Consider the following 17168-nt stretch of genomic DNA (forward strand, 5'->3'; position numbering starts at 1 on the left):
CGTGTAGGTGAAGTCTTTTTTTACCCTCTTCTTCAACTAATTATACGCCTTGCCTATGCAACTGTAATTATTTCACCAGCATCTGTGAAACCTATGTCATTTCTCTTTTAAAATATAGTCAGAAAAATAGCAGAAATCAAGCTATTTTGAGAGCTTGTGTGGTGAAGCAAATTCCACTAAGGTAAAGCAATCCTCTGGATGGAGCATCAACCATAGCATTTCATCCCCTGAAACTCCCAGTTTGGATGAGCTTCTGGCACACGCACTTAGTTTCCTATTGGAGCTTGTACCAGTCTTGATTTTAGTAAGAATTAAATGTACTAGCAACCTTGAATTGATCAGATGTGGACTTTTAAAGAGTACTTTGCATACTACAAAGTTGTGTTTGATGCCTTTAAAAGACCATGCATTCATTCTCGGGGTACTTGGTGAGACAGATGTGTGTATGATCAGTTTTTAAACTCAACTGATTTTAAGACCACTTAGACATTAAAGCATCAACATCAGAGTTTTATGACGTAAAGTCTAGCTTCGCTACAGAAACGTGACAGGACTTTGCCTCTTAGTATCGTAAAAATGTGAAATCCTGAAGTTGGTTGCACAGCAAGTAGACTCTGTCATGTTCTCGCTCTCTTTTCTTTATGTATCACTAGTAATTTTGTCTCTGTTCACGATTCTGTCCTCTCTGTAATATTCCCTTATTATGGGCTGATTCTTTTTTGGAACCTTCGGGCTTCGCTTATGAGGCTGTTCTTTTTTCGCTTGGTAGTGTAGTTTTTCATCCTTAATACTGTGTCTGGGTGTATTAGGAAAAAGAAGGCAAGCAGTGAATTAGTGAATTTTAAGTGAATTAGATCTAAATACTATATGCTTTACATATAGTATTTTTTCCTCTTCATTACTGTGTGGCCAAGACTTGGGTGTGCTGTTCGGTCCATTCATCCATCAGGAAGCATCTCTGACGTTTCTAGTGTGAGTGTGGCAGAGCCTGGCTGGCTGTTCACCAATCCTGTGTCCTGTTTTGCCAAGGCTCACAGTTAGAGTGCATTTCCCAGCCTCTCCTGCAGTTGGATGAGCCATGTGGCTGAGTTCTAGTGAATGAAATGTGAGTGGAAGTGCCGTGTGTCACATCAGTGCCTGACTCGTAAAACTTTCCCATGGGGCCCCTCCACCTTTTCCCCCTTTTGACAGCTTGAGGCAGATAATCGTGGTGACCTTGGAATCCTTGTTGTAGATGGTGAGCCATGAGGATGAAGGAGCTTGGGTTCTTGAATTGAGAGGAGCCATTCATCTATCAGGACACTCACTTTAGACTGCTATTGTGAATGAGCCATTACACATTTTGGATTTTGTTTGTTACAGCAGCTAGTAAGTAGTACATTAACAACAGATACAGATAGAATCCCTGCTTACAAGGGCCTCCTACTATAGTCTGAGAGATGAGTACCTCAAAACAATGGCACAGTGTGATGCACCGTTAGTAGACGTCTGTCCTATGGGGTCGCAGAAGAGGACTTGGGGTGCCTTCAGGGAGGAGGGATATACTTAGACTTTATGATGAATAAGAATAAACCAGACGCATCCCTAGATGCATGCAAGATCAAAATCCCAAGCTGGAACTTAAGTCGTGACACAGAGGGCCTATGATGGGGACATCTATAAAACTGTGACTGAGGGGGCGGTGGATTTACCTTTTTATATCTTCCAGTGATCTAGTGGTTTCATTTTAATCATATTTTCATATATATAGACTCATTTAGTTCTTAAAATAATTAAAGAAGGTAACAGAGCAGGAATTATGATGTCCATTTACAGATAGGGAAACCAGGGCTCGCTAATTGTAAGTGATTTATCCAAGGGTGCATAAACAGGAGAGCTGAGCTAGTGCGCTGACTGCGATTTGCCATGGATCAGTGGAAATATTTGGGGTTCTAGAGTAAAAGAGAATGAACTTAAAATCCTGTCCCTGGCATTTACTGTCTGTGTGACCTTTGGCCTTATCTAACCTTCTCAGCTGTAAAAAGGTTATGTTTCAGTGTTATCATGAGAATTCAAAGAAACAAAGTATTTTAAAGTCTACTGGTACTTGCTTTAATCCAGTATCCTTTTCATGTTACCACAGTATCTCCAACCTACAGCTGTGCCTCTCTATGCCCCTCGTTCCCACTTTTTTGGATACTGGTCACTGCTTGACCTCATGCTTGGTGAGACCTCAGGAAGACCCTCTCCCTTCCGATCTGCAGGCAGCATCAGAAGAGTATGGAAGGGCAGGCTGAGCTGCTGCCTGAGCCATCCTGGCTGTCCTTCCCCAGGCAGACTCTAAGCACATAGTGTTCTCCATGCCATCACTGAGGGGTCTCCTGCCATCCTCAGTCTGGTCAAAATATAGAGGGTTCTATATAATGATCCTTATGTAACCAGTCTTTGTCAAGCAATGCCATTATTTACCCATTAACATCTTAAGAAGCAGCAAAGGATAAAATTATGATGCCTCTAAAGCTATCGTCTGGTCTAGATTACAATTTCTGTGTCATTTGGATTGCCTGTAGTTAGCTTAGGGAGAAACACTCAATACTAACACAGAAGGATATTTCCAGTTTTAGAAAAGAGAACCAGTTCTTTAAATTATTTCCATAGACATGAAATACTTTCCATGCGTTTTTAGGGGTTCCTCTCTACATCTCCCAAATTCTCCCCTTTTCTTCTGCTTATCGTTCCTCAGCATATTAAAAGGAAGCCGTTTCTAAGATTTTAGCTTCTGGTTTTAAATTTAACGTCCTTCAACAAATTAAAATCTTTCTCATCAAATAGATACTCTAAGTAGAATATGTGTTCTTCTGTAAACTTTCATCTATAAATTTACTCATTGTGATCAGTCTTGTATTTCTTCTTTCTAAACATATTGGGCATACATAAAAATGAAGGCCAAATGCTTAGAAGCTTGACGTGATTCGGTTGGAAAGGAATAAAATGTTTCATGGAAAGCATAAATCAAGTGAAAGTGCCATCTGGCCGTTCAAGTCCCACCTTATTAAACTTGAATTCTGCACTTCGCATAGTAGAGGCAGAGGTGCTTAATAAGTATTAATAATGACTGATGTATCGTGGATGTTGATTGAATGTTGATGAACGTGTAAAAACTGCAGTTGGAGAGACACACACCTTCAGCAGCTCAGGGTGGATGCTGCTTCTCCAAGGTTTAACGCCTCAGAGATTTGTGAGCCGTTGAGACCGTTTTTTTCACACCAGTCAAATGCAGACATTCTCAGTGCTTCTTGCTGCCACCAGCTGTGCTGCAACCCAGATGCTGTCAGTAGTAAAGGAAAATATTTGCTACTTAATCTAATTTCTGGGCAAGTTCTTGGGCAACAATTAGGTTTTCAGCATATTGAGGGAAGAAATGGGCTTTGGCAATTTGACCTGCATTCGGAGAGAATCTGTCATTCATTGGCATTAAGCGATGGGTGGTTTTCACGTACGAGGGGTGAGTCACGTAAGTTCCACAGGAATCAGTGTTGCTGGGTGACCGTCAGGGCCCTCTGTGGATTGTCGTTCCTTGCTGGCCCGCAAAGGGACTGTTTTCTCCCACTAACTGGCTCTTAGCCCAGAGGTTTCCCTGCTGTCTGATGTCACTAGTTCCTTCCTCTCCCACCTGGAACTTTGATTATAGTTTCAGGTTGCATGCCAGAAGTCAGCTGACCAGATCTCTGATGTTTGGAACTTTAATGTTTTCTGAGGGGGGAAATTGCTGTTAGCAAGTGTTAATTTTCCAAATAGTTTGTTGATCTTGAAGCCAACTACTGAGGAGCAGAAGTTCACTAATTTTTAGTCACTATTCTGTAGGATCAGAGGAAACGATGAATAGCAGTATGAATATCCAATTTTTCCAAGAAAAGATGGTACCTGATGCTCTCTCTTCTCCTTTTCTTAGTATTTCAGTCTCTCGTGGAGGAATGGCCCTCCCTGAAGTTGACAAGGTTCATAGTCCCATCTGGTTGAGGGACATTTAGGTGTTCTGAGTACGATGTGCATATTGTTTCTTTTCTTTTGCTTTTTTTTTTTTTAATGAGTAAGGCATTCTCCCTCTGTCTTCCTTCCTCCATGAGGAGAAAAGAAAGGAAGATTCCATTTTATGAAACAAGTCATAGTAGCAGGTAATGAAGTCGCGGTTCCCACAGGCTTATTGATTACACTGTTTCCGCCCTCCTGTTCACTGATCTCCAATTTCTGAAAAATGGATTTTTATTGTTAACAAGTCTGAAGAGAAAAGACCATAATAGTCAAAAGGGCCATGATCAAAAATAGAGAAAAACATCAATGGTGCATGTGCCATGTGTCTTCAAGGGCAAAGCTCTGTCATTTTTATGGACTAGTATCACTAAACCCTGAATATTAAAGGGTTTTTAAGGGTATCAGTGATTCCTACAATTAAGACACCTGGTTATCTTGGTGGTTTTTTTCCATGTGTCCCCTCCCCTTTACTAGACTGTGGGGTTATGTGTAAGGTAGAGCGTGCCAGGCACAGCTGAAGTAGTGCCTTTCTTAGCTGCTGGGTTGGAGATGTTGCAGTGCCTGCGCGGGATGAGTGCTGGCCCTCCCTGACGCTGATGCATCTTCCCACTGCAGCTGCACAGGACTCGCGTGTCTGGAATCCTTTTCAGCACTGACAGGTCCTCGTCCATAAACACTCACTGTTGAGTGGATGCTAAAGTGACTTCTAATTAACGAATAAGATGAATGTAAGTTTGCTGCTGAGAGATGCGTGCAGAAGGAGGTTTGGGCTGACCTTCATTACCCATAGAGTCACATTACTCTATTGTGTAAAAAGCTTTCTGACTGGCTACTATGTTGATAGAACTCACTCAGGGCCCTCAGAGAAGTGGGAAGTATTTGTTTGGGCTCAGGCCTTTTAATTTCTTCTGTTTTAGTTTCTTCAGCAACAAAACTGCTGTGTTCATTAGTATCAATATCAACAACAGCATTTCCTATTTGCAATTTAAAACTGACAGCTGACTTTCACTCGTCATCCCAATTTTCAGCTCACCAATAGAGTGGTATAAAAGTGGGGCCAGCACCCATGTTATTCCCATCTTACATATGAGGAAACTCAAGCTCGGAGAAAGTAAGGCGACCACCCAGTCAGTCCATGGCAGAGGGGATCTTAAACTTATGTCTTCTGCCCACAAACCCCAACATGTTCTCTCTTAAAACTGATATCGGATCTGTGTGGTAGACGGAGATAGCCAAGCGCTGGACACAGGAGGCCGGGGAGCCACTTGCTGATGAGTAATCTTAGAGACGTTGCTTTGACAAGTGCTAAAACTCCATGAGCCTTGAATTCCTCATGCTCCTCTTATATTAGAAGGATATTATGAGGCTGAAATAATAAGCTTTGGAAAATAAAATAATGCACATACACAAGGCATTATTAAAGTACTTTCTTCTCTATACAGTATTGCTAGTTATCAATTAAAAGAAATATTGTAATCGGCTTGTTCAAATAATTCACACCCGTGTTAAAACCAGAGAGCAGATGCTGCAATAAATTAGTTCTGGCAAGTTCTCTAAGGCCCTTAATGAAATCAGAGCAGGCCTGATAAATTAGACAATATGGTAAAATATTTAATTTTGTCATCTTCTCTGTGTTTTTATTTGCTTAGTTATTTTTGCTTATTTTTCTCTACTTTGTTTTGTTGAGAATGTGGGGTAAGGAAGAATTCTTAATAAGATTTTTTGAGAAAATTCTTTTCCCTTCAGTGATATATCAGAATGAGGAATGAAAGTGAGATTCCAAATAATGTCAGTTAATATGGAGTCGATGAATATTGGGTGAATTGAAATCATTTGTGGGCCTGCAGATTTTGATAAACTGCTTTTAAAGCTGAAACAAAAGCATGTTTTTTTTTTTCATTTATTATGATTTTTTTCAAGGTGAATTATTTCTGGTTACATTGTTTAAATCATGTTCTTCAAATCCTGTCTTCAAATTATTTAAATGGGTGTGAAGCATATAGAAAGTATGGCAATATGCTCATATTGGATATTGCTCAATGTTGACTGAAACCCAAAATTAGGAATCCCAAACACATTCTCTGGCATTTGGATTTATTTGAAAACAAAGGTTAGATTAAATGAAATCACATAGAATTGGTTAATCCAAATGACACTGAAAATGGTTTTTAGATTCTTCAATTTATTGTTTAACTTCTGTAACATTTAGGATAGTTGATGTTTATACCTTGAAAGTAGAGGTTGCTTTGAGACTCGGAATGCTTTCTGATCAAATGGGTTCTAAACTTGTTAAAATCCATGTGTCCAAATCTGATTTTATATCCTATGGATGGTCAGCAAAGAAAAAACATTCATCCGGCCCCTTCAATACACTGCACAGGCTTCACATGTCGGATCTGCCAGTGCAAGTTATCTGTGTCCAAGAATATGTCAGATGCATTTACCATGTCTGCTGCTGAGTCTTGACAGTAGCTGGAAATTTGACCATGTCTCAAAGATAATATAATTTGACCATATTATTTCCATAATATTCATATGCAATTCCTTAGAGAAGGAAAAATAATTAATGTTTCTCTTGAGTTGTGTTACATGTACCTTTTCTGTTGTATTTATGAAATCTTTTCTTTTCTTGGAACCAATACAGTTGAAGGCTGAAGAGAAAGACAAATATTTGGGGAGTTTCCACGTTACTTTTTATGTACCTGGATCCAATTAGTTTTTACAATGTGCTGCCCAAAAACTATTGAAATATAGAAATGGATTCAATTTTGGAAACAGTTCCAAGCTACATTTATTCTGTCTTTTGTAATAGTCCCGTTATTGAGGTATGTGTGTGTGTGTTCATATTAGTGTGAGTATGAGACAGTGGAAAACAAAGACAGAAATAGTGTTTCAGGCTAGAAATTATGTTAGTGACCAAAATACGCGCCAGGGAGGCCTAGGTACTTCCTAGAGGAGGGCCCCAAATTTAGATCTTAGCTTTCTAGCAGCCAACCTAAGGAGGAACACTAAATAAGCTTAAAATGTAGTGTCTATACAGACAGTTTTCAGTAAAAATAAAATTATTCTTGATACTGACTCCAGATAAATTTCTCCCATGTGTCTTCATTTTAAACAGGCAGTTAAAAATTGTCTCCTTTTTAATTGCTAAATAAACTAGAATAGACACCTTGCTTTGTCCATAGTAGCAAGCAATGCAGGTTTTGGTAACCATTGAATTGGAAAAAACATATGACATAGAATCATCATCAATTTCCCTTGATCGAGTATTAAAACTTTGAAAAACGTCGCCTCAATCACTAATGACACCATGAAAAGTGAATATTCATGCCATCAATAAGTATTTCCTAAATGTTGATAGAATAAAGCACAGCGTGACTATTACAACCTTCTGCTTTAGGTAGTGATCTAGAATTGTGAGATACCATATCGTCACTTATCGTACTCTCTTCCTCACAAGATTCCTCCTTGATCCTGTTAGCTTTTAAAATTCAATTTGCTGAGTACCTACTATGCCAGACATCCTGGTTATAACAACCAGGATTGGGAGGAATTATTGTTTTCATTTTCTGAGTGAAGAAAGAAGGATCAACGTGGTTAAATAAGTTGTCCAAGATTCCACAGCTGCCAGATGTTAGGACCAGCACAGGAGGATGGATTTTCTGACTCAAAATCTAGTATTCTGTTCATTGTACCTTTTCTCCCTCATCCCAACAAATTTATGTACTTTGGTAAAACTGTATTAAATTATTGTATTAGTCTGCTCAGGCTGCCTTAACAAAATACCACAGACTGAGTGGCCTGAACCACAAAAAATTATTTCTCATGGTTCTGGAGGCCAGAGGTCCAAGATCAAGTGTCAGCAAAGTAGGTTTCATTCTGAGATCTCTTATCTTGGTTTGAAGATGACCGCCATCTCACAAGACCTCTTCTTTGTGTGAATGGAGAGAGAGTGAGAGAGAGAGAGTGAGAGAGCGCTCTCTGATGTCTCTGTCTTATAAGGACACTAATCCTATGGGGTCAGGTCCCCACCCTTGTGACCTCATTTAACCTTAATTACTTCCTTAGAAGACCTGTCTCCAAATACAGCCACACTGGGGGGTGGGGTGGGCTTCAACATATGAATTTTGAGGGGACACAAATGTTCAGTCCATAACAATGGTCAATTATGAGAAAATTTCATGCGAAGAAATGCAGCCGGGCACTCCCCCTTCATTCCTGTGCGTAGGGTGTGCGTGATGATTTCAGCTTGGACTCGAGGGCTGACAGTAGCACCAGAGTGGGCTTGAGTGAGCCGTTATCATTCCAGTGCAATTGCCTTGCTCTCTAGTTTGGCTCTATACCCTACTACCATTGGAATTGGAGTGACCAAGGCCCAGCTAAGTCTCTGAGGGTAGTTATAGCCCATAATAATAGCAACAATAATACTTAAAACAATTTGCCATGTGCCAGACACTCTGCTAAGTGCTTTGGGCACGTTGAATTCGGTGTGTCTCATTGAATTATCAAACTGAATGAGGTTGGTAGGTGGTATTCGATGTTATTACTTTCCTTTATACTAACATTCCCGTGGTCACATAGCTTGTAAATGCTTGATCCATGATGTATTTGAACCTAGACAGTGTGACTCCAGAGCCTTTAAATACCACCCATTTTACACTTCTAGTTACCAAGTGGACCAGCATCTTGATAGTCAGTGAGATAAGTGTACTCTAAGATTGCAAAAGGTAGGAATGTTCATGAGTAACCTCAAGGAATGACTATTTATATCTCAAGGGCCGTGGATGTCAACATTGCCTTATTTGTCTTGACCGTGACTCAGGGCAGAGGCAGAAGTGTGTGGCTGTGTTGCCCCAGTGCTTCAAGTTCTGATCCGTGAGCCATCTTTCTTTTGCCCTGGTTTTCAGTGATGTTCACATTTATATATTTGGCATAAGTATACATAGAATCAACATCAAACCTTACAGGTCTTTAGCAATTAAAATGACCAGTCCAGTGAATAGGTGGCAGGAAAGAAAGAATGAGAAATTGGAGAGACCAAGTTAAATTAATATTTTATTCTTTACATCTTGGGTAGAGATTTAAGCCCGGCTCTTAATCACTTAATTTAGTTAGTGCACCAACATGAGATCCTTGACAAAAAGTAAAGTGATTGCATGTTTAAATGTATTCTTTGGTAAAAAGTATGCATTTCTGTCAACTTTTTTTCCATATAAATTTCTAACATAACATTTAACTTCTGCACATTTCAACATTTACAAAAAATTTCTCTTTGTGTCTGGTAGTTGAAAAAGTTCGAGAAATTCTAAAACTAATGCTTTTTGAGGTTTTGGGATGCTCAACTTTCCTGAGGTCCACATAGGTGAGTCACTCAGTCCCGAGGGGTTTCTGTGTCCTCGGGACAGTTGTTGAGTGTGGTGGTAGACTTGCCAGGACTCCTTCCACACTCCATGTCACAAGGTTTATGATGTTCTTTTTCAGTCTTTAAGCAAGAAGAGTGTTTTCCCAGATGCTGGACACACATGCACTGTATGTTCAAACTCATTCGTTAGTTCATCCATTCATTTATTCACATTTATTTATTCATCCTCAACTGACAAATATCTTTTGAATTCATACTCTCCAGTCTCTGTCTTATGTCCTGTGGGACATTAAAGTGGCTTTTTAACTTTGAATATATTTCATATGTAGTTGAATATGTGTAGTTAATTCAATAAGGTAAGGAATCTGTAGTCCAGATATTAACTAATAGTTTGATCTTCTAAAACTCAGTAACATTTCTAAAATCAGTATAGATCAGTTTTCACGTTCACAGTGTAAAAAAGACCTCCGCAGGTGTGCTTTTGAAGAAACAGTAAAAAAACAATATAGAAAGTTTTTTCTTTAATTGTCTTAAATCTTCTGTTCGTAGATAGTGACTTATAGTTCATGAACTTCAGGATTTTCTTGAAAAATAAAAGATAATCATCTCTTACTGTATTATTTGATGTATTATGATAATATATTATTTGGCTATATTTATCAACTTAGATAAACTTTTCATATATTCTGGTGCAAAATAATCTTTTTAAATGAGCTAGTAAGGAAGAGTATTCTTCCTGAGACTGTCAAATGCATTCATTACTCAGGGAAGATCGCTGTCTAAACTCCTCAAGCTCTCAACCGCATCCAGCTCCCTCACTCCATCAGATGCCCAGCCTTCTACCATCCGGAGCAGATGAGGAACCTCTTAGCGGAACTCTTCGATTTCTTTTCTCTCTCTCTAAAAGGGTATCTTGCTTCAGTATTTCTTTCTTCCCTCCCATCTGAAACAGAAGCTTCCAGTCTTCTGAAACTGATCTTTTAATCTGTGCTTCCCTTTTCTTTCCCACTCTTCTAAGAGTTCATTCCACGAACTAGCTCATCACTTGGATCTTTTCCCTGTAGCTTCAAGTCTCCCTTGTCTTAAAACAAGCTTCTTCTCAACCTTGATTCTTTTTCAGGCTACACATTTGCAGAAATTTGCTCAAAATGGGATAGAAAGAGAAGAGATATAAGTGTGACTTTTCTGGAGCGTTTCTATGAATGTGGCGGTTGTCTTCCCAGAACCTCTGATGGCCCTCATTGTCTATCAAATGTTCCTTTACCGTCTGCCACCACCTTTCCTTCTCAGCCCTAACACCCATTGCCTCAACGTGCCCAGTGTTCTAGTCACACTGGCTGTTTCTTCATCATCCCTTGCTCTTCTCTACTGCACAAAGATGTGTTCCCGTTAAAGGCTTTTGTTTACTTGCCAAATCCTAGCCTTTCAAGACCTGAGATAGTGTTTCTTAAATGCAGCATTCCCAAGCAATCTCTCGTTTCTGTACTCCCACAGTACCATTTTATGATTCCATTATCTTTACAGCTTGTTGTTTATATGGTTTTCTTACCTACTGGGCAGTAAGGTCTTTGAAGGCAGGAATCTTGTCTTATTTTATCTTTCAATTCCACGTGTGTACATTATTCTTAATACATACTTGATGTATTGAAATTGATTTAAAATTTATATATATATATATATATTTTGGTAAAGGAGACAATAATATCTGGATTCAAACTCAAATAAATATGAAATTTGCATTCCAATAATAGTTTATTTCATTATATTAGTATATATAAGCTTTAAAAAAAATGCGATTTGATTGAGCAAATGAGTCAGTAGATGGAATTCTGGAATTGTCTGGCAGAGTTTGCCTAATAGGATCTTATAAACACCTGCATGAAACTTGAGTCTTTTTCTAGCCTTAAGCTTTGTAGGCAATGATATATTCCAAGATGATGCTGAAAATATGAATGCCATTCAGAGTTTATCAAAGTGCCAAAGGAGTACCTGAATAGCCTGGGAGCATAGGTAATTATAAAGCTTTTCTGTCTACTTCATTTAGTAAAGCATGGCTTTCGTTTGAACCACTCGCCACTGTTGAGTCTCACCTGGTTGTTTAAGCCTTTTTTGATGATATGCTTTCTGGAACTCTGACAATAATGGATGTTCAGGTTATTTGCTGTGTGTTAACTTTATGACCATTTCTAAAGTCTTGAGAGATAGTCCCCTGTTGTTTATTTACCTGTATGTCTCGCAGATCCTGATTTGTTCTTTGATTTACTAAGGTTATACACCTCTACACTGGCACATGGGCCAATTTCCCCACTTTCGGTAAAAAATTTTCGAGAAAGGAAATAGAATTGATCCTTTCAACAGCTCAGTTATTGGGGGTAGATGGGGCACATCTGGTTAGATTATATGGTAAGTCATAAGCTTTGCCATGATTTCTTTTTGAGGGATCTTTATGGTATGTAGACCTAACGTTAGGGAGGCTGAAGACACTTTTTTCCATCACATCTGAGAATCAGTTGTTGCTTGAAATGTGGAGTGCAATTCAGGTTTTCCCCTGTGCTTTCACTGCTTTTCATATTATTTCCATTGATGTAGGTGGCTCTTGCCTAAGAGATGGATTTTCCTTCAGGCAAGGTCAGCCTGTTTTATGCATACTTATGAATATAATGCATATTTTACAATTTGATTTCTCCATTCTCTTTGTTTACATAATCCAAAGTTAACATTGGCCTTTCTTTATGCTAATCTTGGCGCATCCAGGAGTAAAAGGAAAGTTGGAGAAAGAGTAATGACCTAATTTCTGTATACCTGTAGCAACCAAATAATAAACATAAGCACTGTAAAAGATAAAACTTGAGAAAATAATACATTAGAGTTATGACTTTATTATGTCATATTTCTCATTACAGTATGGTAGTCACGTAATTCTTCTTTGGTTTTATCCTCTAAATATTTAAAAAGTAAATTTTTAAGGTAGCTTGGCAAGAGGTAGTTATTTAGCGACTGTAATAATATTGAGGGGTAGAATAGAGGGTAAGGAAAGAAAAACAAAAATGGGAAGATGTAGCACAAATGAGAAACCAAAAAACAGATTTTTAATTGTACAAAACATCTAATTGACCCTGCCTTTTTGTAAAAACAATGCAACATATACCATTCTATAGGAGAGGTGGTGCCTGTGGAGATGGGGTCACCGTATGTATCCCTCAGGCCTCCTTGGTGAAATTTTGAGGGTTTCCCTCCACTGACTGCCAGTGAAAGAGCTGTCCTGGCTTTGGGAAAGACGATCTCTTGACTGGTCTTAAATATTTACTTTAAAAAGTTTTTCATTATAAGAGCATAAGAAGTTTGATAGTGGAAAATAACTTATGCTGAAAATTGGTTGAGAATTAAGTGATTATTTTGTTTTGGATACTAAATGATGTAGTACATGTATAAATTGATTATTTTGACACCGAATTTTGTTACCATTTACTCATTTTGGAGAAATTAAAATTTTCGTTGAATTTATTTTATTTTCTATAAAACTTGATAAACCATTCAATGGAGCACTGGTTTTTAGCTACTGTTATTTTCTGTTTCTTTGATTATCTTTAAAGTATGGATGAGAAATGTCTTTGCTTATTCTAAGTTCAGTATCATTTATTCTTTATTTTTCATTCTTTTGCCCATTCAGTCATTTCTGCAATAGGGCCAGATTAATAAACTTTCAAGAAAAGGAAGTAGTATGGATAGTGGAAAATAATTGACTTGAAAGTTTGAAGACCTAAGCCATACCTAGACCCATTGTAATGACCTGTGGGTTCTTAAGCAAATCTTAGCTTGCTTTTTCATCTGTTCTCAGCTTTTTCATCTGTTAGTTGCCTGATGATTTTTTTTTTAATAAAAATAAAGAATGGTTTTGTTGGTTACATATAATTTTCAGCCAAATTAACATATATTATAAACTTTAAGAACTAGAAATGCGTGACTTTTTTACCAAGAATAATCTAGGTTATGGCAGCATGCTCAGTGATTCAACTTTATAAAATCTTTCACTAAAATTAAAGCTAAAAAATTAATGGTGGTAGAAGTGGATAGTTACATATTTTCTCCTGAAACAAGTTAGTCAGATATGACTTATTTGATGTCAAATATGTAGTCAAGAAAACAAAACTCAGTTGTAACTCTGATCTTGGAAAACGTGACATGGGGTTAAGAACACAGGTGGGGAGAAGTTCGCGTTGCCGATGCCAGCCGATCTCAGCCCAGACTCAGAGTAAGGAGAGGGCAGTTTACAAGCCCGAATCATCAAAGAAAGATTAAATTATGTTCAGGAGACTGTAATTACGCAAGGAGAAGGCCAGTGTGCTTTGGAAAATGAGTACTAGCAGATGTTATAACAAAAATTATTTTCTCCGTGGTCTTTACCTAACCATAAGGTTGTCCAGTCATGCACCACATAATGACGTTTCCGCTCAGTGACAGACCACATATGTGACAGGGGTCCCATAAGATTATTAGCATACAGCCTAGGCGTGTAGTAGGCTATACCATCCGGTATGTAAGTACCACAACAATGAAATCACCCGACTACACATTTGTTAAGTGACACATGACTACTTGCCAATTTTTCCATAGAGTTGATGCAAATAATTATTACTTTTAATTTTGACTTCTCTCATCTAAAGTGTAACTGCTCTTCTACTAAAATTATGGTCTAGTATATATTTGTTTAACCTCAGAAAAAAGAGTGATGGAAGGTGCTTATATTTGTATAAGGAGCTTGCCAGTGAAGCCTTAACCTCTTGCAAGATTCATCAGAGTCATATTAAACCATTAAACCATAATGTGTCTTAAAATAATTTGGAAGAATGGAGAATTGAAATAATAAAGAACCCCACCAACAATGGTTATTTTAAAAACATCTATCTATCATCTTTCTATCTATCCATCTCTATCTATCTATCTAATCTAATCATACCTCAATGTGACCTTCCTTAGCTTAGTGATAATAACTGATAAGCATCCAAGAATAAATGTCTAATACCAAGGATTTTTTTCCTCAGAGTGGAAAGGCTGAGAAACCACTCAGAGAGAAACAATAATACTCAAACTTTCCAAGTGTTTGTTACAAATAGGGGGTGAAGGGTTGGAAAATATTTTTAAGGAACTCTCCTGTAAAGCTGCAGGTGACAAAAAGATCAGTCTGTACTTTGTTAGTAAAGTGAAAAGTAATTTTCACCTCATATTTGGGAATGAATTTTGAATATTTAACAACATCTGTTAGCACTATTTTCTGAAAACTTGTTAGTTTTATGTATTATTAAGGTTTCATTGCATGGTGATTTCTTAGGAATCTAATAACCTAAAAGTAAAGTTAAAGAAATGGAAATCTCTCCTCTTTCTTTTATTCCATTGTTTAATAGTATACTGTGTGAACTGTTGGTTTCTGGGGAACATAAGCATGAGTTGTCATACCACATTCTCAAGAGCTGTTTGAGTAAAGATTTGTCTGTTATTTTGATGAGGAAACTGAGGCACAAAAACTCACTTAAAATTAATGCAAAAATAATTTTCTGAGATGATTATCTCCATGTCTTTATTGTAATATTAACAATAATTACCTCCCACGTAGAGGCCATTACTGATTTCAGTTCTCAACAAAATGATTTGTGCGAAATCACTGAATTTGGTGTGAGATCTTTCATGTTAATAGCGTCTAAATCTTTGCCTTAAAATCACGCTAATCACCTGGAAGTTTCTGTGAGGTAACATTTAAGTACAACATCATTATCGTTGTTTTTTTGTTGAAGAGAAAAACAAACATCGAAGATCATGAATTGCAGGCCATTTAACAGAAACAGTCTTTGAATCCTCTGATTGAGTGAAAAGAAGGCTCTTCTGTAGTCTAAAATTCCAGATGCGTGTGCATGTCATGAGACGAGTGTTTCCTATTCCTGGTAGCCACAGCCCGGAAAGTAAGACTGGAAAAGCAGAGTCAGAGCTGGGGACGCTGGCCTACCCCAGCTCGTGGGGGGCACTCATGTGCTCCATTTTGCCTGTGGGGCTGTTGGTAGGATGATGATTTCCGGCTTTGGGAATGGTTGAGTGCCTGTCTACAGGTACAACACAGACGGAAGGAGTGGGTGTCAGCGCTGGCCTTCTGAGGATTATGTTCTCCTTTTTGCTTCAACAACTATGGGATTGCCAATCAGGTAGTCAGTGACTACTGCAAGTTGTTGTTCCCCATAAATGGCTATATCTATAGAATCTTGGCCCATTTATGTCTTGGGTGAATTTTGCTTGGAGTGCAAAATAGATCAAGATTTACTCTTTCTTTTCTGAGGGCTGCCATGCTTTACTTTATCTTCAGGTCATACTGCCAAAGTCCAGTTTTTTTTTTAAGCACATTAACTTGATTTTTTTTAAAAAAAGAGGTACTCTTTGGTTTGTTAAAAATATATAGTTAATTATCTTATAGAACACACATGTCCTTTTTTTCTTTTCCTAGGATACCGCTGCTGTTCCTTCAGTGTCTAATGAATCACGCTTTTTGGCTCTGATGAAACTTTTAACTTAAGAATAGTAGAGCTTGTCAAGTGTCATTCTAAGTGCCAGCAAATGGTTGATCTGAGGCAAGAAGAACAAAGTTTAGAAGAGAAAATAAATCTAGCACTTGCTTAATAATCTGCCCTTTGCAGCACCAGAATCTTATCTGACCACCCACATTCATCTGGCTGCTGACGTGGTTCTTGCTTTAATTGCGGAAGCTATTTTTGCACCTTTTGTGTCTTTTGAGGAATTGAGGGGGCCTCCCTGCTTAGAATGATTCATGTCTCAAAGTGTGTAGGGTGTCCCAAAGTGCTGCTGCGGGATGTGCACAAAGGAGGGAAAGTAAAGCTCTTTGGGTGCTCACACATGGTGGGAGTGGATTAAGGCACGTTTTAATTGTCATGTCTTGATGCTTTAGTCCTTCCCATGAGACACTAACTTGTTTGGAAGAAAGACTGATATTTTAAAAAGATGAACAAATATACAATAGCCGTCCAGGGGTAGTGTGATCATATTGTTATATGGGCCCTGTATACTGGGAGATACACCATCTTAAGAGGGTTGACTTAAGTAGTTTGCCTGATCTTCCATGCATTTCTTTGGATCAGACTTAGATAAATATTAATTCAAAGTATGAGAAAATCCTCTTTTTTTGTTACTTACTGGAGTTTGTTAAGTCTCAGGATTTTACTTTGGTTGGTTTTGGCTTCCTATTTCAGAAATTAATTTTAGCACAGAACATAACATTGCTGAAATAAACTATAGAAAAGAATTTGCTGTGAGGTTATCTGAGACTTCATCCTGTGGAGTTTAGTTGCTGATGCACTGAGAGAAGATGTGTGGGAATGTCAGCTTTAAGGCAGAACTGTGTCGTGGACTGCAACGGCATAATTTCTAGTTCCAATGCATTGTTTTAACCCTAGCATTATTTTCCTAATTGCCTTCACTTTTGCTGTTAGAGTCAATTCTCTTTTAATACTTGTACTTATTCAAAAGATTTAAACTATGTTAAAGGAAATTTTTTCTTGAAAAAAAAAAAGTCTTCTTGAGAGATCCAGTTGCAAATTTTCTTTCCTCAAGGAAGGCTGTTTCTGTAAGTGAAGAATAACCATGGGCCAGCCCTGGTGACCTAGTGGTTAAGTTCACGCGCTCCGCTTCAGCAGCCCAGGTTTGATTCCTAGGCATGGACCTACACTGCTGGTCAGTGGCCATACTGTGGTGGCAACCCACGTACAAAATAGAGGAAGGTTTTCAACAGATGTTAGCT

The 17168-nt window shown here is 38.2% G+C and overlaps 1 protein-coding gene across 5 annotated transcripts in view; it reads left to right on the forward strand.

The window, feature by feature from the left end:
- Nucleotides 1-17168, forward strand: part of HIVEP2 (HIVEP zinc finger 2) — a 183016-nt gene that overhangs the window by 134766 nt on the left and 31082 nt on the right. The window lies entirely within an intron of this gene.

Source organism: Equus quagga, chromosome 8 (genome assembly GCF_021613505.1).
Source record: "Equus quagga isolate Etosha38 chromosome 8, UCLA_HA_Equagga_1.0, whole genome shotgun sequence".
Taxonomy (NCBI): Eukaryota; Metazoa; Chordata; class Mammalia; order Perissodactyla; family Equidae; genus Equus; species Equus quagga.